Raw genomic sequence first — 24,346 nt, 5'->3', positions numbered from 1 at the left:
CGGCTGAGATTTATAACTGCCCAGGGGGTGGCTGTGGATAGTTTTATCCAACTGGATGCAAAGATACCTGCATATCATAATCCTGGGCCAGATCCATTCCTGGTCCAAACCCCACTGACTGGAGTCTACACCCTGGGTGAATTTGGCCTCCCCTAATAGTTCTTCCCTTACCTCATGATCTGGACGTGTTGTGTGATGCAACCTACCATTCAGATACATGACACAACATGGTATTGCATCCACCATCCTCTCGGGAGAAAATCAAGAGGTTGATTCGGGCGTTGCCTCTAGATCCCAAGAGTACTGATCAGAGCCAAAAATCCTGACACCCTGGGGAAGTGGAGTGGAAGTAACCAAACAGCACTGGTGTTTGCCCAGTCACTTTGTCAGTAGATTGGCGTACGTCTCTGGGTGCCTTAAGTTTTTTTTCTTTAATACGCATAAAAGTATTGACAGCTATTTGCAGGATGTTTTCCGTTCTATGATTTATAGAAATTTGATTTAATTATTTAATTGCTGTCATTAAATTGTGGGTACAGGTGATTTTGAATGTATTGAGTTAGAATTTGTTAGATTAAGGAACAGATGCATCATTTTAAAGGTAACCTTGTTTGCTTTGTATTTCTTTCTTTGGTGGCATGTTTGTATCCAAGTGTGTTCTCTGTGAGTTTAGTTAGTGAGTCAGAGTGAGAGGTGGATGTAGACAAAGCACCAGCATGTCTAGTGGCTAGAGCAGCAGGCCTCCTGAGCTCGATTCCCAGCTTTGCCAGTGACTCACTGTGAGATCTAGGGCCAGTCAGTTAACTTCTCCATGCCTCAGTTTCCCTCTCTGTAAAATAGGGATAGCACCCTACCTCACAGGGGTGTTGAGGTGTAATTAATACTTCTAAAGCACTGAGAGATCAGGGTGTGGAAGGCCCAATATACCCACTAGTGGTGGCGGTGGTAGTAAATGACTGGATTGCAAACAGTGTTCCCAGCCCCTCTGGTATCCTGGAGACGGGACGTGCGAGTGTTGGATAAGTAGTGAAAGATTGGAAGGTTGAATCTGTACATTGTCTAAGCTCTGTTGCTATTGAAATGTGAGAGAGAACTTTCCAGGTCAGTTTCTGCATTCTAAGATCTCCATGTTTTGTCTACTGAAAAACTTTTTGAAATTTCTACTAATTTGGAATCAGACTGCTGGTTGTACTGATCTGAACTGGTATTTATTCATAATAAAAGTTTACTTTAAAACTCGACTGCCTGACTACAAAGGGCTGGGCGGGCTGGAGCCTTCAGAAGCTGCTGTTCCTCCAGATATTTATTTCCTCCTATGCGGGGTACAGGGAAAGGGAACCTCTTTTTAAATGTGGTGATTTGAGCTGGTTTTAGTGGTGCTCACTCTGGCTTTGCCAGAATTAAATTCCCTTCCTTTATCAGAGGCACACCCTTCCATTTTGAGGGACACTTTTCCAACCATTTCTGTATTAGCTCACTCTTTGCTTGCATGTTCTGTAATACTTGCAATCCTTTCTGGTTATTTTTATCAATTGTTTTTTTTCTAGTTTTACTTGTGCCGGGCTGGTTACTACCACAGGCATAAATTCCCATAATGTTCCAGTAAGTGCTGCTGCTTTGGCAAATTTGTCGGTCTGTTCATTTCCCCTTTGTAATGGGTCTTTTATTTTGACCATCCTGACCTTGCTAAATTCTACTACCAATTTTTCTATCTGCTGCCAAAGGATTCTGTGTTTAATTTCAAATCCATCAGATCCTTCTGATGCCCATGGATACTAAATCCTTAGTCTTTTTGGGGGCTCACTAACTTTTGCCAAGAATTTATGGTGGGATATGAAGAGAAGGCAGGTATCTCGTATGAGGTGCTTAAAAGACCACAATGAACCTGAACAGAAGAAGTAGCTACTATGGGGGTAGGCAACCTATGGCACGCCAGCTGATTTTCAGCGGCACTCACGCTGCCCAGGTCCTGGCTGCTGGCCTGGGGTACCGGCTGCCGGCAAGGGTTCCATTCTCTGGCCCTGCTCAGCCCGCTGCCAGCCCTGGGTCCCGGCCACCAGACCAGGGGGCTCTGCTGCCGGCCTGGGGTCCTGGCCGTCGGCACGGGGCTCTGCAACCACCCCCCACCTATGGCCCGCTGGCCCCAGCCTGGGGTAGTGCAGGGTGCAGACAGGGGCAAGAGGGGGCAGAGCTCAGCACCCCCACCTTAAAAATTGTTCCAGCACCACTGTACTGGGATATTTAAGTCCTGATTTGCTGCTTACATCACTATCACGCCATGTGGAACAGCACGCTGCGTTTGACGTTGAGATTAGAATATACATGCAAGAAGTGGAATCAGGATTTTCTGACAGATTTCCAGCAATTTGGGCCAATGATTTCTTTTCTAATTAAACCTGAAAAGTTCAACGAAAGCGACTTGGATCGGTCTGTATTTCAGTGGATGTGTGCCGAAGATTTCGAAATGCAGCTTATTCAGTTAAAAAGCTCAGAATTGTGGGCATCAAAGTTTGGAGATCTGCAGAGTGCACTTGAAGCTACCGAGAGAGCTCATGGGCCCTCTATTCTGACCTGCTGGATGTCCCTGCCAGTGAAATTTAACTGTTTGAAGAAAATTGTATTTGCAATGCTTTCAGCATTTGGATCCACATACCTGTGTGAACCAGTATTTTCACACATGAAATCTGTCCTCTCTCCCTCTCAGAGCCAGTTAACTGATCGATCAGAAGCCTGTGTGCAGCTCAAAGTATCCAAATACATGCCAGACATTGGAAAATTCAGCAAGGAAAAGCAAGGGCAAGGATCATACTAAACTGATGAGCTCCATTTAAAATTAAATTAAAATGCAGATCTTATTAAACATTTTAAAAACCTTTATTTACTTTACATACGACAATAGTTATATCATAGACTTACAGAAAGATCTTCTAAAAACTTTAAAATGTATTACTGGCATGCAAAACCTTAAATTAGAGTGAATAAATGAAGACTTGGCACACCACTTTTGAAAGGTTGCCGACCCCTCAGCTAGTACATGAGGAAAGGCCTTCTTTGACTGCCCCCAACAATGAGTTCCCCTTTATGTTGTATTCTAGTGTTAAATTTCTGTATTGTTAGTGTGATCACTCAAGATACTGATGCTGAGGAAAGACCTGTCACATACCTGTGTGTGTAATGCCCATACTGAGGCATAATATTTTCCCTTTTTTCAGGATCACGATGGAGCCCTGGCCCTTTCAAGTTGTTTTCTAATTTGAGTTTTGTGGGGGGTTTTTAATAGTTCCAATCCACTTTTGAGTTATTTGTGGAGTGACATTCAGGGTGAATCGAGGAATTGGTGAGGTGCTATGCTCCATTTCCAATTCTGGGCTCCCCCTCTTTACTCAGTGTTCCTTTTTTAACAGGAATTGATTTAGGTTTTGGTGAAGGGTTTGTTGGTTTGGTTTTAAACCTGGTTCTTATTATAAGGTGCTGGTTGCAGAATAGTAGCCCCTGCCCATGAGCTATTGGATGGTGGCAAATATGGATCATTCCACATGGCCCTAGTGCAGAATCCATTCCAATTATTCCATGTGCCATCTTTTAATTGGGCTAGGTCCACCTGTTTCCATTTTTGTCCCCATCCTTCAGGCACTATAAAAGCATTTGAAGTCTGGTGGTAGGTAATGGGGGATGGCACCTCTTTCTTTTGCAGGTTTTCCACAGCTGATTCCAATTTTTTATTCTCCTGCTTTATCTGTTCGAGCATATCATGTATCTGGACTGCCTGCTGCCCTGCTCAAAGAGCTTGGGCTTTCTAGTTCTCAACAGCCTGGGATGCTTCTTCCAAAGCCTGGGTTACCACTTCTACTTCCCTGGGTTTTTTTATTATTTGCCTGGCCAGTATTGGGGCATGTTTAAGACATCTTACTGCTATGGCCATTAATTGCAAGATTCTACACTATTTACTTTTTGTTACTGTTTTTCAAAGTTTCAGTTTCTGCCATTGCTTTACATATTCCAGTCCATATTCCCACACTGGATTCAGTGCTGGCAATGGGTCTGGAGCTGGTTGTTCTGCCAGTTCCGGTTCTGGAACTGACTCTGTCTGGGTCTCTGGGACTGGATCCACTACTGCTGTTGCAAACATGGACCCGGACCCCAGGCCAATCACCTCTGACCGGGTCCTGGTAGAAGTTTCCAGAGCAGAGCTAGGCATGACGGCTTGCTTAGTCCGGCTGCGGGTGACCATTCTCACTCTCTTGGCTAGCTTCACATGATTGGCCAAGTCTTCCCCCCAACAGCATGGGGATAGGATAATCATCATAATCGTAGACTGAAAAAGTCCACATTCCTGACCAGCCCTTGTACGGGACAGGCAACTTGGCTGTAGGCAAATTGAAAGAGTTGGACCTGAAGGGTTGAAGTGTCACTCGGAGCTCTGGGCCGATTAAATTGGGGTCCACTAAGAAAGCATGGATAGCCAACACTTGTGCTCTGGTGTCCCTCCATGTGGTGACCATCTTCCCGCTCACACTGTTTCCCTCTGCTCCGAGGATATCTGGGAGGTATCTGGGCCTGAGGACCTCTGGTGTGATTTTTGGTGCAATGAACTGTAATCTGTTGGAGTTCTTGAGGCAGTGGGCCTTCACATGCCCCGGCTCGTTTCATTTAAAACATCGTCCAGCTGACTGATCACTGAGGCGAGGTGGGTTGCTGGAGAACGGTGTGGCGGGACGATAAAGTGTCTGGACTATTCCTTGGTGTGTAGTTGGGGCCTTGGGCTGCCCCCGTAGTAGGGTGTGGTCTGAGGGTGTCCCTTCTGGTATCCACTCCAACTGCAACCAGGGTTGTTCCTCCCTCCACCCATTTTGTTCTGGCTTGCCCCGCCTCTCTGGCAGTCTGGGACTGCTCATTTTGATCAGCATAAGAAGGAAGACTTTCTGCTGAGTCAATTTCCTTAAACACTGTTTTATTTCCTTCTTGGATGCATTCAGGAATTGCTCCTGAGCTATCAAATCACACATTCCGTTAAAGCTAGTGACACCCCTTCCTTGGACCCATTTATCTAACAGATCCTTCATCTGGTTTAGATAAGCCACATTACTGAGGCCAGGCCCTCTCTTAACTTTACTCTGTATGTTTCAGATGTAATTTGAAATTGCTTTAAAACCAAATCCTTGAAATTATTATAGTCAGAAGCCTCATCAATAGGCATCTTATTGACTATGTCCAGAGCTCTTCCAGTCAATTTTGTGACCAATGTGGTCATCTTTTGAGCTTCAGGAATTTTATGGAGAGTGCACAGTCTCTCAAAGGTGAGAAAATATTCAGCAATATCACTGGATTCATCATACTATGGACATAATTGCTTCCATTTGTGGATTGTTGGGGAAGGATTGTTAGGATTATCCAGTAGATTCCACTCAGCCCTTACCTTCATCTCCAGTTCATGCTTCCTCTCATTTTCCTTTTCCTCCATGTCTTTTTCCTTTGCCTTCATAGCTCTCCTGTAAGCAGCCTCTTGGTTCTTTTCTGCTGCTATAGCTCTCTTGTGGGCAGCCTCTTGGTTTTTTTCTGCCTCCATTTCTTTGTCTTTTGCCTCCATAGCTCTTCTGTGGGCAGCCTCTAGGGCTTTTTCTGCCTCTTTCATTGCCTCCAGTCTGGTTAACTCCAATTTGTGTTGTGCCTTGGTTTCTATTATGTTTGCCTCTCTGTTTTTAACTAACTTTACACCCAAGGCTTAGAAATAAAATAAACAAACTTGGCTTGTCAAACAAAATAGATTGTGCTGTAACCGGATACCTATGTTCTCTGATAGTGGTTGTCAGCCTACAGAAAAATCCTTAAACAAAAAAAAAAACCTAATGCCTTTGTCTCCAGGCAAATAGAAAACCCCTCTAGTTGCTCTTAAGTAAAAAAAAAAAAAATAGTAGTCTTCAGGTCTGTGAAGACTTGAGAATTTCCCTGCAGGAGGTTAACTACCCTGCCTTTAGGTAGAGAAAACTCCAGCTCACAAAAGACAATTCCCTTTTGTCTCTGCTCTGGCCCCCAAGCCAAGACAAAAAAAACCAACTAACTGCTTTCAGCTGAAAACCTGCTTTCCAGCAGCCCAAAGGGGGGGTGGGGGAAGGAATTCCTTTTTAAAATCTGTGCTTCTTGTTCAAAAATCTCAAAATGATTTCAAGTTAATCCCACCACTCTGCCACCATGTCAAGGTTCCTTCCCCACTCTGAACTCTAGGATACAGATGTGGGGACCTGCATGAAAACCCCCAAGCTTATTTTTACCAGCTTAGGTTAAAACTTCCCCAAGGTACAAACTATTTTACCTTTTGCTCTTGGACTTTATTACTACCACCACCAAGCATCTAACACATATATAACAGGGAAAGAGCCCGCTTGGAAACATCTTTCCCCAAAAAATCCTCCCCAAACTCTACACCCCCTTTCCTGGGGAAGTCTTGATAAAAATCCTCATCAATTTGCATAGGTGAACACAGACCCAAACCCTTGGATCTTAAAAACAATGAAAAAGCAATCAGGTTCTTAAAAGAAGAATTTTAATTGAAGAAAAAGTAAAAGAATCACCTCTGTAAAATCAGGATGGTAAATACCTTACAGGGTAATCAGATTCAAAACATAGAGAATCCCTCTAGGCAAAACCTTAAGTTACAAAAACAGGAATATACATTCCATTCAGCACAACTTATTTTATCAGCCATTTAAACAAAACAGAATCTAACGCATATCTAACTAGATTACTTCCTAAGGCTCCCTTCCTTCTCTGTTCCTGGCAAAAACAAACAAACAAACAAAAAAAAAACAGCCAGAGAGAACCCTTTGTCCCCGCCCCTGAATGTATCTTGTCTCCTCATTGGTCATTTTGGTCAGGTGCCAGCAAGGTTGTCTTAGCTTCTTAACCCTTTACAGGTGAAAGGGTTTTTCCTCTGGCCAGGAGGGATTTAAAGGTGTTTACCCTTCCCTTCATATTTATGACAAGCCTGTATCATCCAACCCATTAACTCAGGCTGATTATTAACACCAGGGCTATCCTACTTAGCTAACTTGTTGTTTGTTGCTCATATCTAAGTGCTTTGCTCCATAATTAGGACAATTGAGTTCAAAAAAATCTAAATGCCAGCATGAAATGCTGAAACTCTGTAACCATGATAGGTTTGGGAGGGTGGGAACTCTAGTAGTTAGAGCAGGTGGCTGGGAGTCAAAACTCCTGGGTTCTTTTCTCATCGCAGCTACTCACTCTCTGAGTATATCACTTAAGCCAAAATTTTCAAAAATGGCCTGGGATTTTAGGTCCCTCCCTTTTGGCTTTCCCAGCCTGAGCCCCCCAAATGCCCAATGCTGGACATTTTCTAAACAATCAGGCCCAATGTGTCTCAAATTGGGAACTCAGAAATCAGAGACTGCTCTTGAAAAGTTTGGCTTTAACTCCTGGTGCCTTGGTTTCCCCATCTGAATCCTGGGGAGGTAGCTTTGAAATGGTTCATGTTTGAGCTCCCCAGAGAGAAAGTGGTAAATTTGGCCTAAGTGTTATTTGAAAACATCACCCACTTCTTGAGTAGCTGCAGCAGCCTGATGAACCATTGCCCAATGTCACAGAATAGACAATAGAACCCTAGTCCCATCGCATTGCAGTAATGGGGCCTCTCTAGTCTTAGTTGTAATCACAGGCCAAGGAATATATGTTGGACTAGCCCAAAATCCTGTTGGTTTGAAGATACCACTTTCCTCTGACCACATCACCCACTCTAGGCTCACCACTCCATCTGTGAGAGGGTCTACAGAGCCCACACCAGTAGGAAAGGGTTCCTCGGGAGGGGCCAATCAGGCCCACCCTGCAACACCTGAAGCAGGTATTAGGCTTAGAGGAAGGGGTTAAAAAGGGACAGCCCAGCTCACCTGGGGCATGGCTAGGCTAGGAAGTGGCAGAGGCTGCTGTCTAGCAGAGCCGCCTTGCATAAAGGTAGGCCTGGTAGCTACTTGCTTGTGTGGCTGCCAGTGACTGACCCAGGCTTGTAGGAACCCAACCTAGGCAGAAGCATTTGTTTTCTTGGTGCTCTGCTCAGCCTAGGGTTATGTGGGGGGAGAGTCTCTGGAGGATTGAGGCCAGGAGGGGTGGAATTGTTATGACTGAGCAGAAGGCTATGTCCCCTCAATGTAGAATGCATTGGAGACTGGGCAAATCAGCTGAAGGGAAACTGAGGCAGAGCCACTGCCAATTTGCACCATGCCATGCGGAGGGCATGACCATCTCTCCTTGTTCATTCTAAAACTCCAAGCTACTAAGCAGCTCCAGACACCAAGTAATCAAGCTGTCTGGTGTGGTGTGGAATAAAGATTTGATCAGCCATCCTGTGGAGTGCTTCATGTAAGTCATCCCTGGCCACTTATGCCTAATGAGGCCACCTCATTTTATATATTTATGAGATCCTTCTAGCCTCCCCTATTCCAATCTAGCAGATCCATGTGCAGGAGGGGGGATTCCTGTGAAGAAAAGAGATGGGTTTGTGGCTGAGGTGCCAGCCTGCATCTCAGATCTGCTCAATTCGTGGCTCCGCCACAGACTGACTGCATGACTTCAGGCAAGTCACTGAATCTCGCTGTGCCTCAGTCCCCCCGCTGTAACGTGAGGATAATGCTTCCCTTCTCCCACACTATTGCCTAGTTGGCTTATCAGCTTGTTTGGGCAGGGACTGCCTCTCTCTACGTGTATGTTCAGCACGTACTGTCACACTGCCAGGAGCTGCTCATGCTGGAGTGTGCCAACCTCTGGGTAGAATAGACTGTCAAAAAACAGGGCAGACTCTACGAGCTGGTGGTGTGTTCTATAATTAGATTTCACCAACCCTGTAACAAATGTGAACTCCTGAAGCACTGTAACAGTCTTACCATGAGTCAATCTGTCCACTTGGGCACTCCAGTCTATCTTGCCACCCACACAAGATGGACTGATTGATACAGTAGTTGGTTGCCATGCACCAAAGATCACAAAAGATGTAGGTTTGTTCTTAGTCCCAAGAGTCCAGTCACTCACCTCAGGTCAACTTGTACCTCAGATCTCTCACCAAAGACAACCGCTTGTAACCAGTCCTGTAATAAACTAACTACACGTTTATTAATTAGGAAAAAGAAATGTTATGTTACCTGCTGTAACCTGTAAATATATACACAAATGAGTTACAGTCTGTGGTTCCCAAATGTGACAGAGTTATAGTAATCTGTCAGTAATGGATGTCTTCTAGGGCTAATCCAGGTTAACCCTGGGATCTCTGCTTCTGTTCCCTAGTTCCAGCACTGAGAGAGTCCAAACAGCGAAGACATGATAGATCTTCATGTCAGCTACCTTTATTTCCTTCTTCCAGAATTCAAACTGATGGGACAAGACCTTCTGCACATAGCCTGTGCAGGGGCAATTAGCAAAGCCTTTGTATCATGATGTTCCACAATGGCCCACTTAATTTTGATAGTCCTTCTTTGTGGGAGGGGGAACCATGCCTCCTGCCTGGGTTCACAGGTTCAGAGCAGGCATTTTTACAGTTATAAAACAAAACGTTCATATCTCCTTATAGCATGTGACACAGACATTACAAGTAAGAGTAATGCATGCAGCAACTTACAAGCATTTTATTGAGACTAACGCATCCCCCAGCCCCAAGTCAAACACCCATCTTGAACAATAGGAGCATACAGGTGAGCTGGTCTGGTTTCCAGCTATGAATTTGTCAGTGCTCAGCTGATGCCTACAGCCTTGGCAAGAGCTGGCATCTGGTCTGCCAGCATCACACCTAGCACAGTGAGGACTTGGTTGAGGTCTCCATGCGCTGCTGTAATACAAATAACTGTAGTGGGAACGTTTTGCATTATCTGCTCTGCCCTGAGGCCCAATTGTGCCTGCTCCCTGAGTGATGAAGAATGAGGGCATGTCCATCCATCCCTTCAGCACTTGCTTAGGAGCAGAGCATGCTGGGAGCGCTTGTGCTCATGGGTCCCTACACCATCCACCCATAGCCCTGGAGCAATCCTGGTGGAACCAGGCAGAGAGACAGGAATGGTGAAACCAAATCGCCCTTTCCCTTGAGACACCCCCCTCACAGCGGGGCTTTGCCCGTTCTCCCTTGAGGGATTCAAACCAGTTCCAATTACTAGTATAAATATTTAATGCATTTGAATCATTGATAGGCTGAGTTATAGGAGATTTTTGTGCCTACTTTATTCTGCTAGCAGGCGTATTGCTGCTCCCTCCTCTGCCTCCCATAGCAGGGATTGCCCATTGCTTCCTGTGTCTGGAACAGGCGTTTTGACTCTCCTGACTTTCCTCTGCCCCTTTGGATCAGCATTTCCAACTCTCAGGGTTTTATCATGAATCTGATGGTGAACAGGACTATAGGAGAGAATCTTGACTTGGCAGTTTTTTTAACAAAGTCTCTTTTCCCTTGTGATTGCAAAGAAAAGCTTGAAAACATGACCTGTAAACACCCAAACTCCCCAAGGCAAAGACAATGAACCCAGCAGTTATTTGTTACACTCTCAAGTTTTAAGTCAACCTCATGATTCCTTGGGGCCAGATTCAAGAGTTTTAATCGCTTGGCCTTGGCCACACTGTTAGCTACATCCCTGTACAGTAACTCTTCACTTAAAGTTGCCCTGGTTAACGTTGTTACATCGCTGATCAGTTAGGGAACATGCTCATTTAAAGTTGTGTGATGCTCCCTTAGAATGTCGTTTGGCAGCTGCCTGCTTTGTCCACTGCTTGCAGGAAGAGCACCCTGTTGCAGCTAGCTGGTGGGGGCTTGGAACCAGGGTGGACCGGCAGCCCCCCATCAGCTCCCCGCTTCCCTAAGTTCCCTGTGCAGCAGCCGCTCAGCAGGCTATCAATTGCCGGCAGTTCAGCTGTCCCTCCCCACACTGCCATGTGTTGCTCCTGCCCTCTGCCTCTTGCTTGCTGTGCAGGAGGGGCTAATGTCAGGGTGTCCCCCTTCCTCCCTGCACCCCGCTTACCCCATATCTCCATAGAGCGGCGGGGGGGCAAGACAGGGCTCAGGGTGGAGGGAGCTTGCTGGCAGCAGCTGCTGTCTCAACTTGCTGATCTACTTAAAAAGGCAATGTACTTACAGTGGTGTCAGCATACTTAAAGGGGCAATAACCATCGCTCTCTCTCTCACACACACAGTGTGTGTCTCTGTCTCTCTCTGCCATGCTGTCCCCCCTCCCTCCATCCATGCTGCCTTGTAGAGTGTGAGGCTACATTAACAATGTGTTAACCCTTGAGGGCTCAGCCGAGTGCTACTTCATCATTTAGCACTAAGGCATCCCCCTGGGAAATATCCTACTTTCTGCCACCCTCTGACTTCACCACCTCAACCAAGCTTCACAATCATCATTGCTGTGTACAGTATTAAATTGTTTGTTTAAAACTTATACTGTGTGTGTGTATGTATGTATATATATATATACATATATATATATATATATAATAGTCTTTTGGCTGGTGAAAAAATTTTCCCTGGAACCTAACCCCCCCTATTTAATTCTTATTGGGAAATTGGATTTGCTTAATGTTGTTTTGCTTAAAGTCGCATTTTTCAGGAACATAACTACAACGTTAAGCGAGGAGTTACTGTAGGTGGTTTCCTTCCCAAATTAATACAGACAGACAATATATGAAACAATACAAAGTGAGGGCCTGATCCTGAAGATACTAACAAGCTGTGTGAGGACTGCTCGTAGTATATCCTAGTAGTGCATATTTGCAGTCAGGCACAGCATTTCCCGAGCAGCCCCTATGTTGCCATGCTTTACAGAATTAAATACTAGCATTGCAGAGATGAAATGCAAATACCTCAAGAAGGCAAGAGAAATTCAGAGGCATGGCAAAGGGATGCTTTCAGACTAATCAGAGGAGGTGGGGAGATGCAGGATGGTTGTTCCAGATGGCAGGCGCTGCAGGGGAGAAGGCTCCTGCACCAGCATTGGGCATGTCGCATGAAGGGGCTCAGGCTCTGCTACAGAGCAAAGTGCATGCAGTGCAAAGTACCGAACAGGTACATGCATAGCTTGTCTCATGCCCTGTAGCTGCACTGGGATTCCTTTCCATGCATTATGTAGCTGCAATGTACTGTATCTGGTGCTTTAATGTATAATGCTGTGCTACTTATATCAAGACATCCAGGCCTGATCCTGCAGCCCATAGTCAGATGACTAGTTCCCTTGACTTTAATGGGCCCTCTCATCCCAGGAGGGACTGAAGGACTGGGCCCTCCAATGACAATATAATCCCGGTGTAACTACGGAGTGGATTGGGTAGTGGCCGAGAGTGAGGGGACAAGTGCCAGGGTAGAAGGACAGGCTAGTGGTTCACTAGATGGAGACTCTGGAGACTTGAGTTCAGTTCCTGGCTCAGCCACGGACTCCCTATGTGATCTTGGGCATGTCACTTAATCTATCCTATGCCTCAGTTTCCCCATTGTAAATCAGGGCCAATATGTCATTGCCCTCCAGGGGAGCTGTGCAGATAAATCCAGTGGATGGCTGTGAAGGGGCCTACTTACTGCTGTCATGAGGGCTTGATAAATGGAGGCAGGGTTAGGTTAACTTAGAACCTGAGTGGGTTTGAAATTAGGCTCCAAAAGGGCAGCCCGTCTTCCAGGCTCCTGACACCTAATTTCCAGCTCAGCTCCCACGTCCCACCTGCTGTTAGGTGTTGATTGTTAGGTTGGGGCATCTCTTTGTCTTGCTGTTGATTTGAGTCGGTTTGAGTCAGTTCTTTAATGATTCTTACATACGTCTGGTTTTGGCCAGGACAGTCCCTTTTTTAAGCCCTGTCCCGGGCATCCTGACTTTTTTGGCAAAACTGGGGATTTGTTGGCAAGAGCAAACAGGACAAATACACAGTTTTGCAAAAAAATTGGGGTGCAACCCCTAGCAGGGTGTGGAGGAATCTGTGGGGGGGAGGGAGGGGGCATGTCAACACCTGCCCTGCATGGGAGTGGGAGCTTGGGAGAGCAGCTCGGGCTGAGCCAGTCCTGCACAGGCAGGGAGACCTCAGGCCAGCTCATTTGCGTGGGAGGCAGGGAGGGCTCAGGCTGGTCCCATGAGGTGTCCTGTTTTCCCTTTGGGAAAATATGGTTACCCGATTCTATTCATTCCACCCCAGCAAGAGCTCTCTCTCACATGCGTACACACACACACACCCGTCTCCTGTGCTGTTCCAGAAGAAAGGGTTAACCGTTTTTCACCCGCTAGGTAGCAATGCAACATAGAGAGGGAAACAGAGCGAAGCCTAGGATTCATAAAAAGATCACAGAAAATTCCCCCTTTGTCACAACAACAACCCAGAAGAGTCAATGAAAAACCATAAAAGACAAACACTAAACATTGAAACCACTTGGAAGTGAAAAGGAACAAAAGACAGCAAGGGGATTGCCCTGTCTGTGAATAATAACAAAAGATTGATTCACCATATTACAGGGTGCAAAGACGCTCTGCATCCATTCAGTGAGGCAGTGCCTTAAAACAGTAGGGGGTGCTTCATGACAGACTGGCTCCTGGAGGCTAGCTAGTGCTGCAAAAGACTGAACTTTGCAGGTGAGGATGTATTTTATTAGCGAGGAAAGGTAGCTATTGACAAGTGCAGGCCTTAGTTCACATTCTCTGATTTTGGTCTGTGTCTCACCATTTGTTTCCATCACTCACACTTGTTTCTACTTGAAATGCTTCTTTTGTAAAATACATTTCCTTTTATTTTACTGTAACCAAACTCACAGGCTGTGTGTGACACAGGAGCAGTGGGCTATGGTGAGACTTGGGAACTGGGCACACTTCCTTTGGCACAGAGGATCTGAAATTTCTATGGGCATCCAATGATCAGGGAGCACACTTTAAAGGGACTTGGGGGCTGGGGTGCATCTGTCGTCTGACAGAGGAGAGTACTTGTGTGGCTGACAGGCTGGCTGTGCTGGGGAGCAAACAACCAGCTAGCACAGGCCAGACTCCCGCATGGTGGAGGAAGGCGGCAACAAGGTGATTCAGCTCTGGGTGTCCTGAGAAGCGTCACAGCCTTTATAATCTTCTAGAGTGTAGGGCCAAAACTGTTATCCAGCCCCTGTGCTTCAGGGAAAAAGCTGATCACTTCCTGGATCAGGAAGTAATTACTTTCCCCTCCACCCCAGCACTGCATAATTGAGCAGGAGCTTTCAGAGGCTGCTTTATAGTCCTGTGAAGCATCTGGTGTTGGTCACTACAAGAGAAGGGATTGTGATGCTTGTGGACCAGGTGCCAGCTCATGCCAAGCCCCCTCGAATGAACACTGACAAACACCTGTGTGTTAGTATTGTTCAAATAGGTAGCAGGGTTAGATAAATGTATTTAGACTTTATAGGATGCTTGTAAGTTGCTGCCTGTATTAGGCTATGTCTACACTGCCAAGTTTTTTTGCCAAAAGCTATGCCACTTTAATTAAAACACTATTGCACATCCACATTAGCTCCTTGTGTCGGCAGAGTGCATCCACACTAGCAGCTCTTGTATCGACTCAGAGAGCAGTGCACTGTGCGTAGCTATTCCATTGTGCAACTGGCTGCAGGGTGCTTTGGGAAGGGTTTGCAATGCCTCATTGGGCAGGTACAGTGTCATATGATGCAGGTTTCCTACTCCCATTGTTCCATGGGCACCCTACTAGATTGCCAGCTGCTTTTCAACTGAAGTGTGCGGGGGGAGAGTGTGAGACAGGGAGTGTGTGTATGGAGGGAGAGAGACAGACCGTGTGCTTTGGGGCACAGTGAGTGTGTCAGCATGCTGTCTTCTAAGTTCAGATAGCCGCAGAAAGCAACCTGGCCTGAGGCAGGGGCCAGTGAGAGGGGGAAACACCGACATCAGCCCACACCTCCCTCCCTGGCTCTGCACAGAATCTCTCTCTCTCACACACACGCATCCACCCCTGCCTTTTGGCAAAAAAAATCTTGGGAGTGTAGACCAGGCCTTATTCTCACTTTTAAAATCTATATCCCATGTTATAAGGTAATACATAAGTGTTTGCGCTGTACCTGTACATCCCCAAGCATGGGAGAAGCATTACCAACTGTGAAATACTAGTTTGCCACAGTAGGTGTTATCTCCTGCCCAACAAAAGAAGGCCCATAGATACCAGACAAATCATTGTGGAACATCAGAGAACAAAAGACTTTGTTGATTGCCTCCTGCCCACCCCCAAGAAGAGGAGATGTGGGACTGAATTCATCCCAACAGCTGAACTTGCAACTCAAAGAATAAGGGAGGGAAAGAATAAAAGGCCCTAACAAGGAGAAACAATATTTTTATGCTGGTTGGACTCTAAGGGGCAAGGATGACTAAGCATAAACAAAAGATCCCCAGTGCTTGGCGTGGGTTAGCCTTAAAGGACACAGAGAGTTTGCTTATCATAGAAGCTTCTACTACCTATCAAAACTTCAAATGAACTCATTTTACATACTTATGTTTACTTGGTTTAACCTTGTAAATAACTCTAATTCCTTTTCTTAGTTTATTATAGGATTGGCTACAAGCGTTGTCTTTGGTGTGAGATCTAAGGTGTGATTGTGGTAAGTGGCTGGTCCTTTGGGACTGGGAGTAACCTGAATATTGATGGTCCCTTACACCAAAGATCACAGCTATCACAAAGACAGACTCACCTGGGTGGCGAGCAGATTGGAGTACCCAAGGAGACTGTCTGTGACTCCATGTTAAGGCTGTTATAATGCCTGAGGGGTTCACATTTGATAACTGGTCTGGTTGGTGAAATCTATGTATAGAACTCACAACCAATTTAGGCCTTGTGTCCTGCTACATAACAGCCTGCCCTGAGGTTGGTACACGTGTGACTCATGGCCAGAAAGGGTTAAACTTCCTGCAAAATAAATTACTCAAATTCAACCCTTAAAGACATGTGGGGAGATAATGTTTGTGTTTTTGTGTATTTACAACTATATGGGTAGTGGTCGACAATGTAATCAACAGTCCCTATCTATGCTGTATTCTGATAATTCAGAGATCAAAACAACATCCTATCATTTAAATGAATTGTAAACATGGGATATCTTTGTATTCATCTCTCTTTGAAATGCATAGCAAATCACCTGTGAACTGCGAAGGAACAAGCAAATTGCCTTATGTTAATTTATATAGCTAAGTACCGGTGATGGACCTCCTTCAAAGTCATCCTAATTATCTTTTGTTCTCCAAGGGACTCCAAATTGTCAAAGAAGACATGCAACTGTATAAAAGATCCTTGAGTCCTGATCTTGTTCATCCCAGATCTGCTTAATGCTTCATCAGGGGAAGCTTAAGCCACCAGACTGGGATCCCAGTGCTGACTGGTCCGCCCTGAATATGATATTGGACATTGGACTGTAACCTATGAACTATTTCTGAAAGAACTCTTTGCAACTACAAAGCTCACCATATCCGTTATGTATCTGAACCTCAATAATTAAGCTCATGTCTGTATGTATATTAATCTTTTAACCATACTCTGTCATAAATATAAAGGGAAGGGTAAACACCTTTAAAATCCCTCCTGGCCAGAGGAAAAAACCTTTCACTTGTAAAGGATTAAGAAGCTAAGATAACCTCGCTGGCACCTGACCAAAATGACCAATGAGGAGACAAGATATTTTCAAAGCTGGAGCGGGGGGAGAAACAAAGGCTCTCTCTGTCTGTGTGATGCTTTTGCCGGGAACAGAAAAGGAATGGAGTCTTAGAACTTAGTAAGTAATCTAGCTAGATATGCGTTAGATTCTGTTTTGTTTAAATGGCTGATAAAATAGCTGTGCTGAATGGAATGTATATTCCTGTTTTTGTGTCTTTTTGTAACTTAAGGTTTTGCCTAGAGGGATTCTCTATGTTTTGAAACTGATTACCCTGTAAGGTATTTACCATCCTGATTTTACAGAAGTGATTCTTTTACTTTTTTTCTTCAATTAAAATTCTTCTTTTAAGAACCTGATTGCTTTTTCATTGTTCTTAAGATCCAAGGGTTTGGGTCTGTGTTCACCTATGCAAATTGATGAGGATTTTTATCAAGCCTTCCCCAGGAAAGGGGGTGTAGGGTTTGGGGAGGATTTTTGGGGGAAAGACGTTTCCAAGCGGGCTCTTTCCCTGTTATATATGTGTTAGATGCTTGGTGGTGGCAGTAATAAAGTCCAAGGGCAAAAGGTAAAGTAGTTTGTACCTTGGGGAAGTTTTAACCTAAGCTGGTAAAAATAAGCTTGGGGGTTTTCATGCAGGTCCCCACATCTGTACCCTAGAGTTCAGAGTCGGGAAGGAACCTTGACACTCTCTCTCTCTTTTTAATAAATTTTAGTTTAGTTCATAAGAATTAGCTGTAGCGTGTGTTTGGGTAAGATCTGGAATATTCATTAACCTGGGAGGTAATTGGTAGAACCTTTTCTTTTATATGATGAAAAAAGATTTACAGGAATCTTCATCAGATTTAACTTGGGTACCTGGATGGAGGCCTGAGGCTGCGTACTTTAAGGGTCCTGTATTATTGACTCCTGAATAACCAGTGAGGTAATTAAGAAGCTGTTTTATGCTGGATTGGTAAATCTAAGTATTAAATTATCCACCAGCTTTGGGATTTGTCTGACCCGTTCTTTGCAGTTCACCCTAATTGAGTGACCTCAGCTGGCCCCCACTGGGACCCTGGTCACACTATGCTTTGAGCCACTGCAGGACAGCTTGCCATGGATAATGCAGGGGATGGACTGGCCTGGTGACGTCTAAGAAGTCACAAGGGGTTTAGGTAGAAAGTTCTCTGTGGCCATATCACTGCACTTGCCCCACAGTAGCCAGCAGGAATTGGAATGGTAAAGCCTATTGCTTTGGTAGTTAAATTAAATGCAGTGTAAAGGAATTGAAGAGGGTAAGAAGGAGCTTGAATAAGGTGACAAAAAAACACACTCACACTCCACAAACAAGACAGGGCTTGGGTATGCCAGGGTTTTCCTTCCCTTGCTTTACAGAACCTTCTCCACCTTGTACCTACCTCTTACTGAAAGTAGATGCCCCAGCTCCGCAGCAATCACGCTCCTGCCCCACCCCCACCAGAACCAAAGCATTCCATGCATTGACAGTCACTCAGAATGGGCCATGTGGCTGGTAGATAGGGCACCGGGTTGTGAGTCCAAGATCTAGGTTCTTATCCTGCTTCTGCCCTGAGCTGCTCTGGGACCCCAGATAAGTCACTTGACCCCTCTGTTTCTCCTGACGTTCTCGATTGAGCTGCTTGGGCCAAGGCCTGTCTCTTAACCTCTTTGTGTGTACAGCACCTTGCACAACGGGGCCCTGAGCTTGGTTTGGGGCCCAAGGTGCTCCTGCCATACAAATCATAATATACTGGGGGGGTACCCGCCTGAGGTGAGGGGGTCCGTTGTGCCCAGAAACACTGGAGGGTCGATGTAGAATGGCCCGACTGCTGAGATCGCAGGGCAGAGCAGGGGAAGATGAGATGAGGGATCCTTTGACTGAGGCAGCAAGTTCGTTTTCACTCAGGCTGGGTGGCTGACTTGTTTCAGGGAGAGGCAAGAGTGAGGGAAGTGAGAGGAGGGTCCCCACCGTCTAACTTGCAGCAGCTACCATGACGTAGGGTTACTGAGCTCCCTTCCCCTAGGATACCTGCAGCCCTTGGGCTGGTGAAGAAAGTGTCTGGTGTTGGCAGAGACAAGAGGCCCACACAGTTAGAAACCCTGGATTCGCTGTTGTGGCTCCGATCACTGTTTGCTGATCAAACCCCACACCACCAACATGCTTGGGATCCATCTGGTGCTGACAACGGAGCAGAGGCTCTGGGCATGCGGGTGCCAATGGCCTCTAGCATCAGACCTGCCGCTGCCTCCGTTTCCCGCCTTCCTCCACCAAGGACACTGCTACAAACTGCTTTCAAATTACTCTCCCCTTCTGCGGGCTGAGTTATTAACCTCAACCAGCGGTTCAGCTTTGAGCTAGAACCTCTCAAGCTCCCTCTCCCAGCTCAGCACTCCATTATGCCCCACCCCCACCCCCCGCAGGCTGAGCAGCCCCTCTATAGGCCTTTTTCCTGCTCCTCACTGCAGGTAGCTCCAGCCAGGCCTTTCCCTGTTGCTGGCAGGGAGAGCTTCTTCCCCAGGCCGCCAGGACCCTGGGGCCCCTTGGGATCTCCTGCAAGTGCCCTACTGGATGTCTTTTCTCAGCCGCCCCGAGCCCTCCGCCAGATGCTGGGCCCCTCCAGAGATTTCACCCATTGGCCTTTCCCAGCCCCTAGGCTCCCTCTCTCCCACATAACTGGCTGCCTCTTATTGGAAGCCCCGCTCCCAGGCTACCATGATTCTTCAAGGTGCTGCTGAGGCAGTGTTCGGGCTGCTCAGCAGGTCACAGGACTGGGCTTTAGATAGGAGCCGCTCACGGTGGCAGATCACTGAGCTATTAATCCAATTCCCTATTACTGCACAACAGATACACAAAGGTTAGAGGGACCTCTCTGGTTCCTTTTACCTGAGTCATGGGGGCTCTAGGAACACCTTCAGGGACCACCTTTGGTCTGGTTTTGTACAGCACCTAGCCCAATAATAATACCTGGCTCTCAGTAGATCTCAAAGTGCTTTACAAAGGAGGTCAATATCAGCACCCTCATTTGGAGAAACTGAGGCACAGAGTGGGAAAGTGATTTACCTGAGTCACCCAGCAGATCAGTGGCAGAGCTGAGAATAGTCCTGTGGTCTCCTGAGTCCCAGTCCTGGGTCATGCTACAGCAATACAAATAGTAAATAATAATAATAACACAATGAAAACAAAAGCAACTATAATGCCACTGTTCTGGAGGCTAGAGTATGAGAATCGGAGCAGAAGGGATAGTACCCAAAGCAGAGATGTTCAGAAGGGACAGGGAAATGGACTAGCCAGAACAGATTGCACAGAAAGTAAAAGAACTCAGAAAAACCTCAAAAACAAATTCATTCCCTTTTCACTCTTCTGACAATAGCCGAATTACACCCCATAGAAAACCCCAACACAAGCTAGGTCATGGCTCTTTGCTCAAACACCAGGTTGGCTCTGAGGTGAAAATGAGTTCATTTCTACCCAGAATTGAGCCCTACTGCATTTTTTGGGCAACATATGTGAAATTGTCAACACTTCTTAGGCCTGTGGAGAAAAAAACTCAGCTTGTATGGAAAAGACACGCATAGTTCAACATTCCAAATGTTTTCACCATGAAAATAGCCACAAGTTTCACCACACAGGACAATTTCTGGTCTGTAAAATGGCCTGGAATTAAATGAGGACTCTTTCCAGGAGACACTGCTTTCACATAGCTGTAAGAAATGCCATCAGAGCGTCACTGTACAGGAACAGAATTTAGCAGCCTAGGTGAATTTCCCTCTGTGCAGGGAGCACGCAAGGCTTATGTTCTATCCTGAGGGCGTCAGTGGCCTTTAGCGCTTGTGCTGACCTTCTGCATGGCGGCAGAGTAACCCTTGCAAAGACAACTTGGGCTTAAGCAACAAGACTCAGTTGATTATATTGAAGTTTGGAGCAGACCCTCTCCCACCTGCCTGCACACCTCTCTGACTGACAGTGAGGGCAGTTCTTGCTGGGCTGGAAAACACCCTGTCTGAGAGCGTTGGACCTCAGTAAGGCCTTTCCTGGAATGATCAAACCCGGAGCTGTGGTGAACGTGCATCAGGCTGGCATCAGGCAGTGCTAGGCCAGTACCCAACACCAGGTCTCGGCCAATCTTGCTTATTATTCATGGAACAACGGCTTCCCTAGGCTCTCTGTACAGCTCAACAGGAGATCAAGGATTCGAAAACAGAATGTTCCACAGCAGACGTCATTTGTGGCTCTTGTTTAAGATTTCAGAGGGGCACTGGCTCTGACTTTGCCAGCAGTGCTATTTGTAGAGTGTATTTCATAATGAACGTTCACTTTGGTGTCTTCTTCTCACCCTGTGACCCAAACACCAGTCAAAGTCCTCACCAGCTGGGTTTGTTGGAGATTACTGGACTGAATATTTGGTAGAAAAGACCGACTGACTAATCAATCCCGGCTGGTGTGAAAGACAGTGGTGAGCCCTTAAACTTTCGTTCATGGTATCACGAGACTCCCATATTAACAAAAGCTCTATCACATGCAGTTAAAAGCACAATATTAACTCTGTATATATGCTAGTGTGTTCTGCTGAACAGACTATTGTGCATGTGTCACTGCTGCCTTTTGCTGGCAGAATACAGGCTACTCAACCATGTGTCAGATGTCCTATACTGCTTGCAATTACTAGAGATTCTCCTTTAGCTCAAGTATTTGAGGCCAGTGCTCTTGGAATAGGAGGATCTGAGCTATTTTCCCATTGCTGTCATGAAGTTGGAGAGGCCAAGTGGTGACACTCAGTGGTTGTCTGGGTGACTATGGATTTTATTAGGGTACTTATATAGCATGCATTCCAGTGGATTCCAAAGCCCTTCCCAGGCTACAGTCTGCTGCACACCACTGAACGCAGCCACTCCCTCAATGAAGAGCAGCAGTCAAAGAGCACATTCAGGCAGAAGGGCAGATCTTGACCACTGACAGCAGGGCAAAGGCCTTGTCTTTCAGGAAGTGTCGTGGGATCTTTCATGTCGATGCCGAGCAGCCAGGATCCCTGCGCAGTGAGCTCCTTGGAGCTCAATGGGCTCCAATTCTCTTCCCATTGTTGCCAACTCTTGCAATGTTATCGCAAATCTTGTGACATTTGGTGTTTCTCTTAAAGTTCCAGCTTCTCGAATCCTGCAATTAGGTGGGAATCTCAGTTGTCATATAAAAAATAAGATTCTAGCCTTGCTGGTTGCAGAGAAAAGGAACCAAATGCATCTGAGAGGCTCAGAAACCAAAGGACATAAGACAAATCCAACATTTATTACTTTTAAAATCTTATGATTTGGAGGGGCTTAAATCCTGATGTTTGATGAAGGGGCTGGCCCTACTGCTCGGCCCTGGGAGGGGTGATGCAGGAAGAACTGTACTGATGTTGCACCAGTGCAAGTGGCAAATGAGATCCGAGTGTATTGACTGTGCGGGGATGAAGGACTGTGTCAAACCTGCTGGGATTTGAATCTGGGGCTGGACCTTGTGCTGCATGTCTGGGAAGCCGGAATCCATGCAGAAAATGTGATCTTGAAAGGCCAGTAAGTGATTGTGTTCCCAGTCCTCCCACCCACTAAAGCCTGTGGGTTTAGGACCATCTCTTCTGCCCTCAGGGGTCCCCCAGCTTGGAGAGACATGTTTTCAAGAGTACCTGTGTTACAGTTTTCAAGAGTACCTGTGTTACAGTGTGCCCTAGGGTTGGTCACCATCAGCAGAATCAAAGCTGGGACCTCTGGTTCTAACAGCACGGGCCTCTACTGCCTGAGCTAAAGGGCCCACTTCTGTTAGCCAAGGCTGTTCCAGGCTCATCAGCCCCACTGTGGCCCTGCCACCCCAAAATGGGACTAAGTGCCATCCTGTGTGAGTGCAGGTTACACTTGCTAATTCCGAGGGCCTCTGGTGGGCTCCCACTTGGATACAAGCCAGGATGTCAGGAGCCCTGAGCATCTGCAACACCCAGGGCCTTCAGCGAGCTCCTCAGAAAGTTTTGGTCAGAGAGCATGGTGGCAGCTAGGAGCAGGACAGGCCTGGCGCGCCCTCTGGTGGCTGCAATAGCAATCAGCGTGATGGTAAACATAACACTCCTGTAGAGGCCAGTTCCTATAGAACAGTGGTTCTCAACCAAGGGAGTGTGTATCCCTGGGAGTCTTCAGAGGTCTTCCAGGAAGTACATCAGCTCAAATAGGTATTTGCCTAGTTTTACAACAGGCTACAGGAAAAGCACTAGCCAAGTCAGCACAAACTGAAATTCCATACAGACAATGACTTGTTGATACTGCTCTATATACTATACCAGGGGTAGGCAACCTATGGCACGTGTGCTGAAGGCAGAATGCGAGTTGATTTTCAGTGGCACTCACACTGCCCGGGTCCTGGCCACCGGTCCCGGGGGCTCTGCATTTTAATTTAATTTTAGATGAAGCTTCTAAAACATTTTAAAAACCTTGTTTACTTTACATACAACAATAGTTTAGTTCTATATTATAGACTTATAGAAAGAGACCTCACCCCCTCCCACACCCAAACTCCCTCCGAGAGCCCACACCCCCTCACCCACCCCCACCCCAACCCCCTTGCCCCAGCCCACAGCCTGACCCCTCACCTTCTCCCGCACCCAAACTCCCTCCCAGAGCCCACACCTCCTCCTGCACCCCAACCCCCTGCCCCATCCCTGAGCCCCCTCCTGCTCTCTGAACCCCTCGGCCCAAGAGCCTGCACCCCCTCCCGCACGCCAACCACCTGCCCCAGCCCATCGAAAGTGAGTGAGGGTGGTGGAGAGCGAGCAACAGAGGGAGAGGGGTCTGGAGTGAGTGGGGGGTGGGGGCTTGGAGAAGGGCAGGGTAGGGGCATTGGCTTGGGGAAGGGGCAGGGCAGGGGGCGGGGCAATGGTGTCTGGGTTTGTGCGATTAGACAGTTGGCAACCCTACTCCAGACCCTTCCCGCTTCCCTCCCTGGGCCCCAGGTCCACCAGCAAGCACAGCAGGAAGGGTTTAGAGACGGACTCTTCTCAGGTGGCCCCAAGCCCAGTGTCCAGAGTCCTCTTGGGACCCAAATTGGGAGCAAGTCCCATGGCAGGCCTATGCAGTCACAGCAGGTTCAGTGCCCATCATACTGTATCTTACCTGTAATGGATTTTTCTCTAGATTGGAAACAGGTTAGACCTGGCATCAGTATCATGATGCTCACCAACCACATGGGTCTCAGTGGGAACTGCAGGTGCTGGGCACCTCTTAGGACCAAGGCCTTTAGTGTACATGCAAATAAATGCTCTATTTGGGGTTGATTTGCTGGTATGTGATTAATCTACAAGGTTTATCTCCGTAGGCCTCACTTGTCTGAACCCTACTGTGCAGCCATCAGAGCCAGGACAGGCTGCCCTGTGTTTCCTGGGAGGAGTGTAAAGGGCCAACCTGTTGCTACATCCCCAGTGACAGGGTGAATCCTGGTTACTACGACAACACTGGTGAGTCTGAGCATGCTAAAGCCAGTGACTCTAATAACCACATCCCTTGCAGCCTCTGGCCAGCTGGACTTCAGCTAGGTCTTTGCCTGTTGTGGGAGCAGCTAGGGACCCCAAATTCAGTCCCCAGACAGCCCTATCCAAGGGCTCGTTGCCTGTGGACAGCATCGGTTTCTATCTAAAACCATGCACGTCTACTACTGGAGCTAAAGAGGCAGTGAGCCCAGAGGCAGTGGTGGACTTACAGACCTGCCTATAG

At 46.8% G+C, this 24,346-nt stretch overlaps 1 protein-coding gene across 5 annotated transcripts in view; it reads left to right on the top strand.

The window, feature by feature from the left end:
• The window catches only part of LOC140914611 (acyl-CoA desaturase), a 36,046-nt gene extending 19,138 nt beyond the window's left edge, over positions 1-16,908 (top strand). For 2 of the 5 annotated variants that reach the window (XR_012159919.2, XR_012159921.2), the window contains exons 7-8: positions 15,516-15,574; positions 16,216-16,907. The gene's annotated coding sequence lies outside the window, so the exon portion shown is untranslated. Of the gene's footprint in view, positions 1-15,515; positions 15,575-16,215 lie in introns of all 5 variants that reach the window. The other 3 variants (XR_012159922.2, XR_012159923.2, XR_012159920.2) reach the window with 2 other exon arrangements.
• Positions 16,909-24,346: the final 7,438 nt, after the last annotated feature.

The sequence above is a fragment of the Lepidochelys kempii genome, chromosome 7 (assembly GCF_965140285.1).
Source record: "Lepidochelys kempii isolate rLepKem1 chromosome 7, rLepKem1.hap1, whole genome shotgun sequence".
NCBI lineage: Eukaryota > Metazoa > Chordata > Testudines > Cheloniidae > Lepidochelys > Lepidochelys kempii.
Note: the sequence above shows the minus strand (reverse complement) of the source record. Positions and strands in the feature narration are given on the sequence as shown.